The sequence below is a fragment of the Daphnia magna genome, unplaced genomic scaffold (assembly GCF_020631705.1).
Source record: "Daphnia magna isolate NIES unplaced genomic scaffold, ASM2063170v1.1 Dm_contigs186, whole genome shotgun sequence".
Taxonomy (NCBI): Eukaryota; Metazoa; Arthropoda; class Branchiopoda; order Diplostraca; family Daphniidae; genus Daphnia; species Daphnia magna.
The window spans coordinates 129,603-141,042 of record NW_025533160.1 but is presented as its reverse complement, the minus strand read 5'-3'; the positions used below and the strand labels follow the sequence as shown (position 1 = coordinate 141,042).

At 51.5% G+C, this 11,440-nt stretch overlaps 1 pseudogene; it reads right to left on the bottom strand.

Annotated features, from left to right (window-relative positions):
• Positions 1-14: 14 nt before the first annotated feature.
• On the bottom strand, positions 15-9,149 carry LOC123467401 (annotated as a pseudogene).
• Between the last annotated feature and the right edge of the window lie 2,291 nt (positions 9,150-11,440).

Genomic DNA, 11,440 nt, shown 5'->3' with positions numbered 1-11,440 from the left:
GCTACATTGCTTGCAACCGTATTGAATGATTTCACCTACTAAGGCCCCCTGTTCCGTCTCGTTGACGGGACCCATTTCACTTGGAACGGGACGTGAGGTGAATCCGTTCTGAGGAATGGTAGCCACTGGGCAGACAACTCTTGAGCAGACAGGGGGTTTCCGAAGACCAGGAACCGTCAGCCAAACAGCGCCTTTCGACAGCAGCGCCACCGTTGGTCGGTTTTGTAACTGCGTAGCCTTTTCGACAGGTGTACACCAAAACATCTCCGAAATGATAAACTTCCGCGTCGAGTTCAGCATTCGACTGCTGTAAAGAGACGATGACGTTGGCAACTAGGCCCGATTGGGGCACTCCACCGCCCGGCAAGTTGGCGGAATGCCGTTCCAGTTCTCGTCGTCTTCGCAGGTCAATCGTTCCGGCCCGTCCAGTTCATATCCTGGATCGCAAGCAAACTGACAACTGAACCGTAGGCATGTTCTTCGGCTCCCGTCGCCAGTATTCGTGTTCCAGCACGCCGGACAAACGATTGCAGAGAAATTCATGATACGACGGCTCTTCATCGGTCCAATCACCGGTGGGCAAGCAGGAACGTTCGCGTACACCCACCAATTGATATCCCTCCTCGCAGTCGTAGAGGATAACAGATCCGGTGTTGAGGCTGGTGGCTGACCCGCCCACTTCGAAGCCAATGTATCCGTGTTCGATGATGTCCGGCATGGAGCAAGTGCGGGCAAGGCAACGAGGCTGAGAACCGCCGATCCAGCTGCCTTCGCTGCCGCACGTCCTCTGCTGCGATCCGCTGAGAACGAACCCTTGATCGCAGCGAAAAAGAGCTTTCGAACCGAAATTAGTGGACGTGAAAGTGACGGATCCATTGACGGGCTCTTCGGGTTCACCGCAATGACTTCTCGCACCGGAAGGGTTGCCTCACATCCGACTCCGCGTTGTTACATCGCCCAAGTTCCATCCGAGTTGCAAACCAAATCTGCTGGTCCACCAGTCGCGCTGGCTTCGAAAACCCGTGTCGCATTCGAAGTGGGCGAGTTTACCCGGTTCGAAACTCTCGACCACAATCGTTCCATGGTCTGGATTGTCCAGAGCGCGGCTGATTCCCGAAAGTGACCCCTGATTATAGCAGGAGGGTAGCCCCTGAGGCAGCCAACCGACTAATCCGGCGCATCTTCGACGCGATCCACCTTCCAGGACGTATCCATTTCTACAAGAGTAAAGCACTTCGGCGCCCGTGTAAAAAAAGTTTGATCGTCGTAGTTGACAGTTTCACCTTCGACAGCGGACGGTGGTACACCCAAGAGCCGTTATCAATTGAATCCGGAGACGGGCATTGTTCGGGTAAACATTCTGGAACGGTGCCCATCCACGAGCCGTCTTCTAGGCACGTCAGCACGTCCGATAAACTGGCGGACGAGCGGAATCCATCCTGGCATGCGTAACGCACCTCTTCTCCAGCAACGAACGGCCCCGCAACCGATTGGCTACCATTACGAACGGGCGGCGCTTCAGCGCAAGCGACGGCCAAACATTGAGGCGGAATGGTCCATCGATAGTCGGCGCCGCATTCGATCCAGCTAGAAGGACCAATTAATTTGTAGCCGGAGTAACAAGTAACTGGAGCTTTGCTTCCGAAGGTCTGCTCTTCGGCGTAAACAGCGCCATTGTTGATGGTCGGCAACGGACCGCAGTCGACCACCATACAGACGGGCAAGGTGGCTTGTTTAGTACGGTCCAGCCAAGTGCCACTCTCTGTGCATTCGAGCTCGGTGGGGCCCGTAGTGGCAGCCCGGCTGGCAGACGTAAGAAGCCATGGAACCGACCCGGTTGTTATTGGGACGAGAAAGTTGGACATTGGCGTAGGATATCTCCGGTGGTGTTCCACATTCGATCGGCACGCATTTCGGAATTTTGCCGATCCAATAGCCGTCGTGACTGCATTGCACCTCGGCTGACGATTCCAGTTGATACCCGAACAAACAGCTAAATGTCAAGATGGATCCTGGCACGAGGAAGTGGGGCAGATCTTCGGGTAGGATTTCGGCCACTCCGTTCGTGACGATGCCGTGCTCGACGTAAGGCGGACGGCTGCAAGCCAACGGCTGGCAAACAGGCAGGACGTCGTCCCATTGCCCTTCGTCTTGGCACGTTAAAGAATACGACCCGTCCAGCCGGAAGCCGGCCGCGCATTGGAAAGACACCTTGTCCCCAACGGCGTAAACATCCTGGGCAACTGGCTCGATCTGCGAACCATTAACCGGTGCCGTGGGCGGCTCGCAGGTGACTGGAATGCACTCGGGTGGAGAGCCGCTCCACTGGCCGTCTCCTTCGCAGGTGCGCAACCCACTGCCGGACAACCTGAACCCTCTCGTGCAATTATAGGACACCGTGTTGCCGTAGACGTAGTTCGTTCCGTTGACTAACCCGTTCAGAATGTACCCAGGGAATCCGCAACTGACCCGTTGACAATCCGGATCGGGACCGGACCATCCGCCGTGAACGAGGCAAGGCCGGCGCGGTGTTGGTGTGGTGAGGACGTAGCCTTGCTCGCAGACGTAAACTGCCTCGTTGCCTTGGACACTAACTGCACCGTGACGCGGCGGAATCGGGTCGGAGCATCCGCGGCAAACAGCGATTCCTCCACGCGAATGCCACCTCGCAATCCGTGTTTGAAATCGGCCCAGGTAATTAAATTCCCCTTGTGCTCGCTGGAATCGCTGCCTGAGGGATGGCAGGAGAGGGTCAGGCCGTCGATTTGTTGGTCATCCAGAACCGAGTCCCACAATTCGACGCCGTACAGGAGGGCCGACGAACGACTCGGCGTTGCTGAACCCGCCGGAACGGACGTCCTGCTCTTGACCGAGGATGACAGTGCCATCTGGCGGGACGGTCGAATTAGTGGCTATATCCGAACCCGCTGTCTTTGAGCTCGCCATCGGAGTAAATGCGCCAATGTCCGTCGGGTGACGATGACCAAGTGGCGCAAATCAAATGCCATCGTCCGTCGTTGGCCGTCACGTCGGTCACGACTTTGGCGCCGTTGACGTAAAGGACGAATCCGGAATAATCGGTAAGGGTCAAAGAATTGGCTTCTTCGTCCGTTGCGTAAGAGAAGACGGTGCCGTAGTTCTGCTGATCCGTCGTCTTGATCCAGGCGCACAAGCTCAGCTGGCCGAGCGGTTTGGAGTGCGTTCCGCAAACCGCCCTCCCAAACGGCGTAGTCCAGTTTGCCAGCGCTCGTGAATTCCAGGCTGAATTCGGGATTGACGGTGGTGTCGCACGTTGATCCGACAACACCGGGCGGGCAGGAGCACGCGAAAGATCCCAAACGATTGATGCACGTACTTCCGGAAGCGCACGGTTCCGGCTGGCATTCGTCGACGTCGTTGTCGCACAGCAGGCCATCGTATCCAGTCGGACAGTGGCAGATAAAATGGCCGACAAGGTCTTCGCACGTGGCGCCGTTTAAACACGGCTGACTTAGACACTCGTCCACGGCCTGTTCGCACAATTTGCCGGCCCAGCCCGGATGGCAGACGCATGTGTAATTGGCCAAACGATCGTAGCAAGTGCCACCGTTTTGACACGGGCCACTCAGACACTCGTCCACGTCTAATTCGCAACGAGGCCGGCCATGCCCGGCGGACAGACGCAAATGTAGCCCATGGTTTTGTCCACGCAAGTGGCGCCTTCGTGACACGGCCCACTTAAACACTCGTCAATGTCCGTTTGACACAAATCACCGGTGAAACCGGTCGGGCATTGGCACTGAAAACTGTCCACTCCGTCCAGGCAAGTGGCGCCGTTCAGGCAGGGCGAAGAGGAACACTCGTCGACGTCCGTCTGACATTGCATTCCAGTGTAGCCGGCCGGACAGTCGCACACACATAGCCAAAGTCCAACGTCCGGCATTGGCCGCCATTTTGACAAGGCAAAGAGAAACACTCGTTGACTTCCAGGAGAGTGGCCTGTTCGAATTCTTCAGTCGTTTCAGCTTCCGGAAGCTCTTCCGTCCCGTTCACGTCATTGCCGTCCATACTCGGTCTGACCCGGAGGCACTCGGATGCGATTGACAGCCGCGATGCCAGGCGTGTAAGGCGCCCTCCGCGGGCAGCGGATGCAGAACTTCTGGCCGTCAAGTGGTTGATAGAATCCAGCCGGACACGGGAAACACGGAGCTAATCCGGTTTCGGAACGAGACCACGAGCGCAAACGAATTTGCAATCTTCAAGTCGGCGAGAGCCTCGACGCCAGGTGGTCGAGCCCGACGGGCAAGGAAGACACTGCCGCTGCGAATACTCGGTCTGGTAGGTTCCTTGCGGACAGGTGCTGCACGGTTCGAGTCCGGTCGGCGAATAGCTACCGGCCAAACATTGAGCTGTAAATGAAGGAGTTTAAATGTTGTTCTTTTAAAATGACCAATGGATTGATTGAATTAAACTCGGGTACATTGAAGCCCTTCTGATTTGAGCTAGAATTCCATAGTGAAATGAGTCAGAATGGCGAATGAATTTGAGCAACTACCTTGACAGTCATCGGAACGTTTGGCGTTGACCACTTTGGTCGATGTGTTGTTTGGGCATACTAAACAGGACAGCTGGCCTTCTTCCGGCTGATAGGATCCTTGAGAGCACGACTCGCACACCTCGTTGACAACGTTGAAGAAAGTCCCAACCGGGCAGTAAACGCAACGCGCGAACTCGTTGGTGGAGTTGTCAGCTTTGACGGGAATGCTTCCCGCCGGACAGCTGAACTTGGGCCGATCGACGTCGCCTTCGAATTGGACGTCAAACACGTTCAACAGCTGGCCGGCCGTGTAGTTGACGTTGAACTCGCCCGACAGAGCCGATTCCGTTAACATCGCGCGCAGCTGGTTCAATTCGCTGAGGATCATGTCTTGCGTTAAATTCAACGATGACGGCTGTATCGTCCTCGATGTTCCGTCCGTTGCATTCAATTTCTGGGCAAACCGACCTGAAAAGCACGTGACCAATTATAACGCCATTCCCTTTTTTTCGTTGTTGTTGTTGTTGCTAAATATACGTAGGAATGAAAACAAAACTTACTGAAGACTTTGAAGCGCAACTCTAACGTCGTGCCGCTGTTCTTTTTGCTCTTGCCCGATTTGCCTTTGGCTGAATTGAAGCCGCTGCTCGTTGCGTTCCGTTTGACTCTCTGTGTTTTTTCAGACCAGTCAATGAAACTGCGTCGGACGACCCGACGGCGTCTAGTCCTCGTGATTTCATTGGTTTGCTCCCAATCCATGGAATCCGTGACGGGTTCTTGGTCTTCGGCGCCGTCCGATTCGGCCACCAGTTGTCGACACTCTGCCTGAAGATCGTCCACCTGACAGATCATGTTATCGCCACAGATTTCGTTGAGACGGGCCGCCAGACGGCGCTTGAAATGCCCTTCCATTTGACTCATGAGGAAAGGATCCTGACATATCTTGTCCTCCTCCGATCCGTCGCCAACGTTGGTCAGCCGCAACAGGCCGTCTTGGATCAGCGCATCCGAGTGAGTCGTAACGGAACAATCGGGGAACGGAAGCGGACTATCAGCCGGCAACCATTGGCCGTCGTAGGCGCAAAAGTAATTACGTGGCGGTGGCATAGCGAAAGCGTAACCGTCGTGGCACGTCAGCGAACAATAAACCGCGTCCGGCTGTTGAGAGCAATTGGCCTGTCCGTGAATGGGGTCGACGGGCAAATGGCAGGCGTGCTCTTGCACGCGAATGATCAAAGTGCACGTGTTGTTGGTTCCCGACTCGTCGGTGGCCGTGTAAATGACTTCGCTCTCACCCAGGGAACCGGCCCGGATCGTGAGAGCGGTCGACCGTGGGCGGCCGGCCGGAATTATCACTGAATACCGGCTCGTCCCAGACGACGCTCGTGTTACGATCTCGCAACAGGAAGGTGGGTGGCGATTCGCATTGATCAACTGTCGGTGGTTGGCTGTCTCGTCACCATCACCTGAAGGAACTCCCCCCCGCCTGGTTGCCTCGCCGATCGAGCGCTTTGTACGCCACCGTCGCGTTTCCGATCCGGAAGCGCATCGGCTGCTCGGTCACGGCTGGGACGCTGATGACGTCCGGTGGAGTACCCGAATTATCACAGATACCAAGGAGGCTCCCAGGAATAGGTGGCGAAATTTTCCCCCTCCAGCGCGTCCAGTTTCGCGTCTGCCGGGCACGTAATTTCCGGCGGAGTCACATCTACGCAACGCGTCTAAAAAAAACGAATTAATTGACACACATTTTGTAGTCAATGGCTAATTCAAATGAAAGATGTTTAAAACAAAAATAAATATAAGATTTACTTTCACTTCTTCTTCTTGTCCAGCTCCCTTGTTCGGAGCAACGACGGACTTCCGGTCCCCGTAGCTCGAAGCCGGTCGCGCACGTAGCGTTGCACTGCTCCCCGTAGCGCATCTTTGCCTGCGGGCATTTGGATGGCGTCCAAGTGCCGTTCATTACTTTCGGAAGTGGATTACAAAACACGGCTGATTGGACCCAAAATAAGGAGAAGGTAAATCAATTGAGAAAAAAGGGCATTTACTCGAATGAGTCATTTGTTTATAGATTATAGTCAAACGGAAACGATATGAAAGAATCGGACAGATGATTACGTTTGCAAAAGGCGGGTAAAACCATCCCAATAGCCAATGGGTAGACAGACTCTCTTGCGGGAGCCAACCAGCGTGAAACCGACGTCGCAGCTGAACGTGCACTCGCTGTCGATGATGTAACTGTCAGACGTGCACTCGATCCGTCCGTTTTTCGGGGCCGGGACCGGCCCACTGCACGCATTTGACAGACGGCCTCCTCGCCGGACCATGTGCCGTTCTCCTGACATAATCGGATACTGGATCCAATCAATTTGTAGCCGCCGTTGCAGCGGATGCCGCACGCTCCGTTGGAAAACGCTGTTGCACACGATTGTTTGACGAAGTAGCCGTTGGCAGGCGGTTCCAGTTTCGGGCAGGCCAGCAGTTGACATGTTCGACCACCGTCTTCTGGTATGTAACCACGAGGGCATTGGCACTGATCAGCTGACGTACTGCCGGCCGGAGAGATGTGATTCTCATCGGGACACGGTCGACAGGATTTCAAGTCGCCTGGGCCGCCGTCACTTCGGTACGTCCCACCAGGGCAAGCTGTCAACGTTCGAAACATGTCATTAGATTGTTTTGATTTTTCGTTCGCATCTGATGTCACTTAAATGATTTATATTACGTCCCTTGAGGACAACAAAACAACACATCAAAAACGGTCGAAAGCGAAAGCTACGGTTTTGAGAATTCGAAATAACGAGACATCAACGACATCGAGTTGACTGTTAGAGATCCCAGCCTGACATAGCTCACCGCTAATACGAATGCCAAATCTGTTCCAGACACAACAAGGAGCGTTGACATAGTTAAGCAAGCAGACGAAATGGGCGGCACCCATTCTAGAACATGGGCGGAGATTCACGGCTGCAGTTGACCTGGTTTCGCAATCAGGTAAATTGAATGGGACGACAAAACGATCAAATCGATTTCAAATTTAATCGCAAAATAAAAAAAATGTTCAATTCAAATCGCTTTTTCTTTCTCCTTGTATCTGCAGGGGTGAAGGATTGAGATATTCAAATCATTTTACTTTAAAAATAAAATTGCTGCGTGTGTCGACCGATTACGTTGGTCAGGTGCCGACATATCCGTAAAAGGTCCGTCTCGTCCCGCTGCTCTGTGTCTTTCATTTAACTTCTTTCCAACTGTTTCTATACGCTGTTCGTTTCATTAATTCTCTTTGGGATGGAGACGGACCGGCGGAGGCGCATAAGCCGGGCTTTTGGCACAAAACACCCATGTGGCATTCAAAAAGACTTAAAAAAGGGGCAAGAAAACGAAGACACTTGTTAGCTTTGCACGTGACGTGCATCACTAACGAAAGCGTTTTAGTTCAGACTCCATGACTCTGAGAAATTCAATCCTTTTCATAACCTTCGATTAAAAAAAAAAAACAAAACAAAAACTATTGGACGTGGTTCCAATAACATCCCAGCAGTTAGACTGTCACCGATATTCATGTACAAATATTTCAAAATAAAAATCGAATTTGAATTACGGTGACAATCATCTTTGAGGCCAGTGCCGTAATGGCCGGCAGGGCAGAGACAGGCGTAGTGTCCGGTGTGAGTGCCACAAGTACATTCAGCTGACGGATGGCAACATTCCGACTGGTCCTTGCAAAGCTTATCGCAGGCCGATCGATTGACTTGCGGCAAATACGAGCCCGTCTGCAAATCTTCGTGAAGGGCACGTCTGGCCAAAGCTTCGAATTCCTCAAAGCTGTCGACGATGTACGAATGCTCTTGGGCCGGCTCGGACGCCATGTCGTACAGCTCTTTGACGTTACCGTTGCGAATGCCGAACGTGAACACTCGGACACCTTGCTCCCGCAATCGCTTGGCGGCCGGACGCGGATCACCGCCGTTCGAATAGCCATCGGTGATGAGGAAGACAGCCTTGACGGCCTCAGGCCGAGCTCCTTCCAGCACCGACTGGGCTTCTAGCAAAGCTCCCAGCGTGTAAGTTCCACCGCCAGTGTAGCCGATGGCCGGCAATTCTTGTTCCAGCAGTCGGCATTTGTGCCTCGGATCACCGGCACCGTTGGCGGCCAGCTCCCGATGTGCCGTCAGTCCGAACGGACTGACGTGATCGATGTGACGGACGACGCGATTCTTCGACGAGAAGGTGACAAACAGCAACGCGCGGCTTCCGCCGACACGGTGAAATCCGCCAGCAATTTCTTGACGAATTTCAGCTCGTTGAAGAAATTTTCAGCTCCGACGGAGGCCGATGAATCGACCAGAAAAACTAATTCGACTTTCTGGCCGGGCACGTGGCGCAAGGCCTGAACGCGGTGCTTCAACACCTCACCGAGCACCTCCACTTTAGATTTGAGAACTTCGTTCTCCAGTTTACCACTACCGAGGTGATCCTTGATCTTGTGGCTGTTGCTCTTCGGATTGGCCGTCGTGCCGTGATTGAAGAAGTGCTCGTATTCGATGGTAGCGCTTTTGAACGGCGACTGGTCATCTTGACGGCCGGCCGCTAAGCAGTGGGGTGATGACTGGAACAGCAACAGAGCCGGTCAGGATCGACCAGCCGACGTTGATCAAACCGACCATCTGGTAACGGACGACAGCAGCTACTTCAACACGAGTGAACAAGCGCTACGTGAACTCACGAAATGGCCGAGTTGTTTCGAATCAACGGAATCGATCCAATTTAAACAGATTGAAAATGAAAAAACGTTGGATGAAATGGATCACTTGACGCCATCCATACACAATATCTTTATTTTTATTTGATTTGATTTTGTTTTGTTTTGTTTTTTGGCTATTTGACAGGATTATGCGCACCAGATCTCTATAAATAAACGCGTTCGTCCGAACCATTCGGCGGCAAAGAAACTTATACACAAAGCCCTAAACTATTGTAATTATTTTGTCCCAACACTGTCACGAAAGTCTAGTTTTATGCAGGAATCACGACCAGGCCAAACGAGGATGCGCTGCAGGAGAGATGTTAGCGCGGTGCCATCTGGGTCACCAATGGAGTCGACAATCGAGAGCTTCTCTTCGTCCTTTTCTCTCTCTCTCTCTCCCTTATTCGTGTATCTCTTCTTTCTCTCTCTCTTTTTTTTTTTTTTTAGGGCTCTCTTTTGTTTCTTTCCTACTTACGTTCGTTTTGTCCTTCCTCCATCTTGTCTCTTCTTTCGCCTCATTCTTGCCTTATATTCGTGCAACGTTATGCATGCCTGGCGTTCTTCGTCTGCTTCATCCTGCCATAAATAAACCTGTGCCATCTTTTCTTTTTTCGAAAACAAAATTAAAACAACACCGGCAACGCACGGTGCGTAGTGCTGCTCTTCTTTGTTTTTTTTAAAGACATATATTTCGTTTCCTCCTTTCGTTGTTTAGTTAGGCATTTTCTCCTTTGCGTTCCAGAAGCCGTTTTTTTTTATTTGTTGTTGTCGGCTTCGTTTTCCGCTCGGCAACTGTTTGGTTGGCCGATGCGGCGCCTATCGTTCATCGAAGAAAATGATTTTGCTCTACAAAGTATTTTTTTTTGTTGTTTTCTTTCACGACATTTCACGACCGAAAGTTCATTGAACGAATAACCGGAAACCAACTGTAATTATGGCGAGTAGCGTTAGTACAACGCATATTGATATCAAATGATGCCGGATACTTCGCCAGTGCTGATTAGACGGACATACTATATACAACAACATCACGTAATACGTGCACCTACAATAACCAAATTCGTGTTCAACAGTCTCATAAAAAAAAAAGAAGAGAGAAACGACTCGGAAAACAATTGACATCATTGCTGTTCCATTGCCATGCGACTAGCAAAAAGAGAAAGATGAGCAATAAAAAGAAAAGCCCAAACAAATGTTTTGGTTCATGCAACAGTTTTATGGCATTCAATATATGGTTCCATTCAAGGTTTATAGACTTTTTTTAAAACCTAGGGAAGGACATTGGCAGAATAATGAATGGGGCGACGTGCCACTGTCCCACTTGGCACCAGTCAGCCCACGACATGCATTTTCCTTAAGTATTTTGCGGTCATCGTTTGCGCAATCAATCCATTCCGTCTAGTTTTTTTGTTTTTTTCAATGGAATCTGGAAGTTTCGGTTGGGGCCGGATTTGAGGGTGTCGTGAAAATACTTGTACAGGAAGATAGATGGCACAGGATACGCGTGTTTGGTTGACTCGCTGCGTCATATAATGAGATGCTTTGGCCGTGTTTCGGGGATAACAATCCGTGTCAACTTACTTACAATGTCAAGATTTAGAAGCGCGTTCAGGGAATCTTCACGCATCATTTTTCCTACGGGATACGAACATAATGGTCAACGTACTGCCGTACTGAAAAAATGAATGCCGGTTCGTTTTTCGTGTGCGTCAACGTTGCGAGTGAACGACTCCAATGTATTAAGTATAAATCTCTCGCTATTAGTGTAACGATTTCTCATTTATGGTGCGACAGAATAAAGAATCAAGCACCCCCACTGGTTTGTTAATTAAAAGTGAATGAATGTTTTTATAAAGGACCAGTACTCATTATCTAAAGAACTGAAGGTTTTAAAGGTTTTCTCGCGGCCGTGTCCCGGTTAAAACAGTTGAGATAATTACTCTGGCACAACTGTTTCCACTCCGACTCGTTGGCTGCTTAAAGGATGTGTCATCAATCACGGCAGAAGGGTCAGGGTTGCCTGTTTTTCGTTACAATGTCGAGTTACGTTCTATGCATACCTGCGCGGACAGGTTAGCCGCTCTGTGCGTCTTTAATACGTTTTACCGAGAACTACGGCGAAAAGAAGCGGATAGTTCATGGTTCTCCGATCAAACCCAAAAGAAGGCGCATAG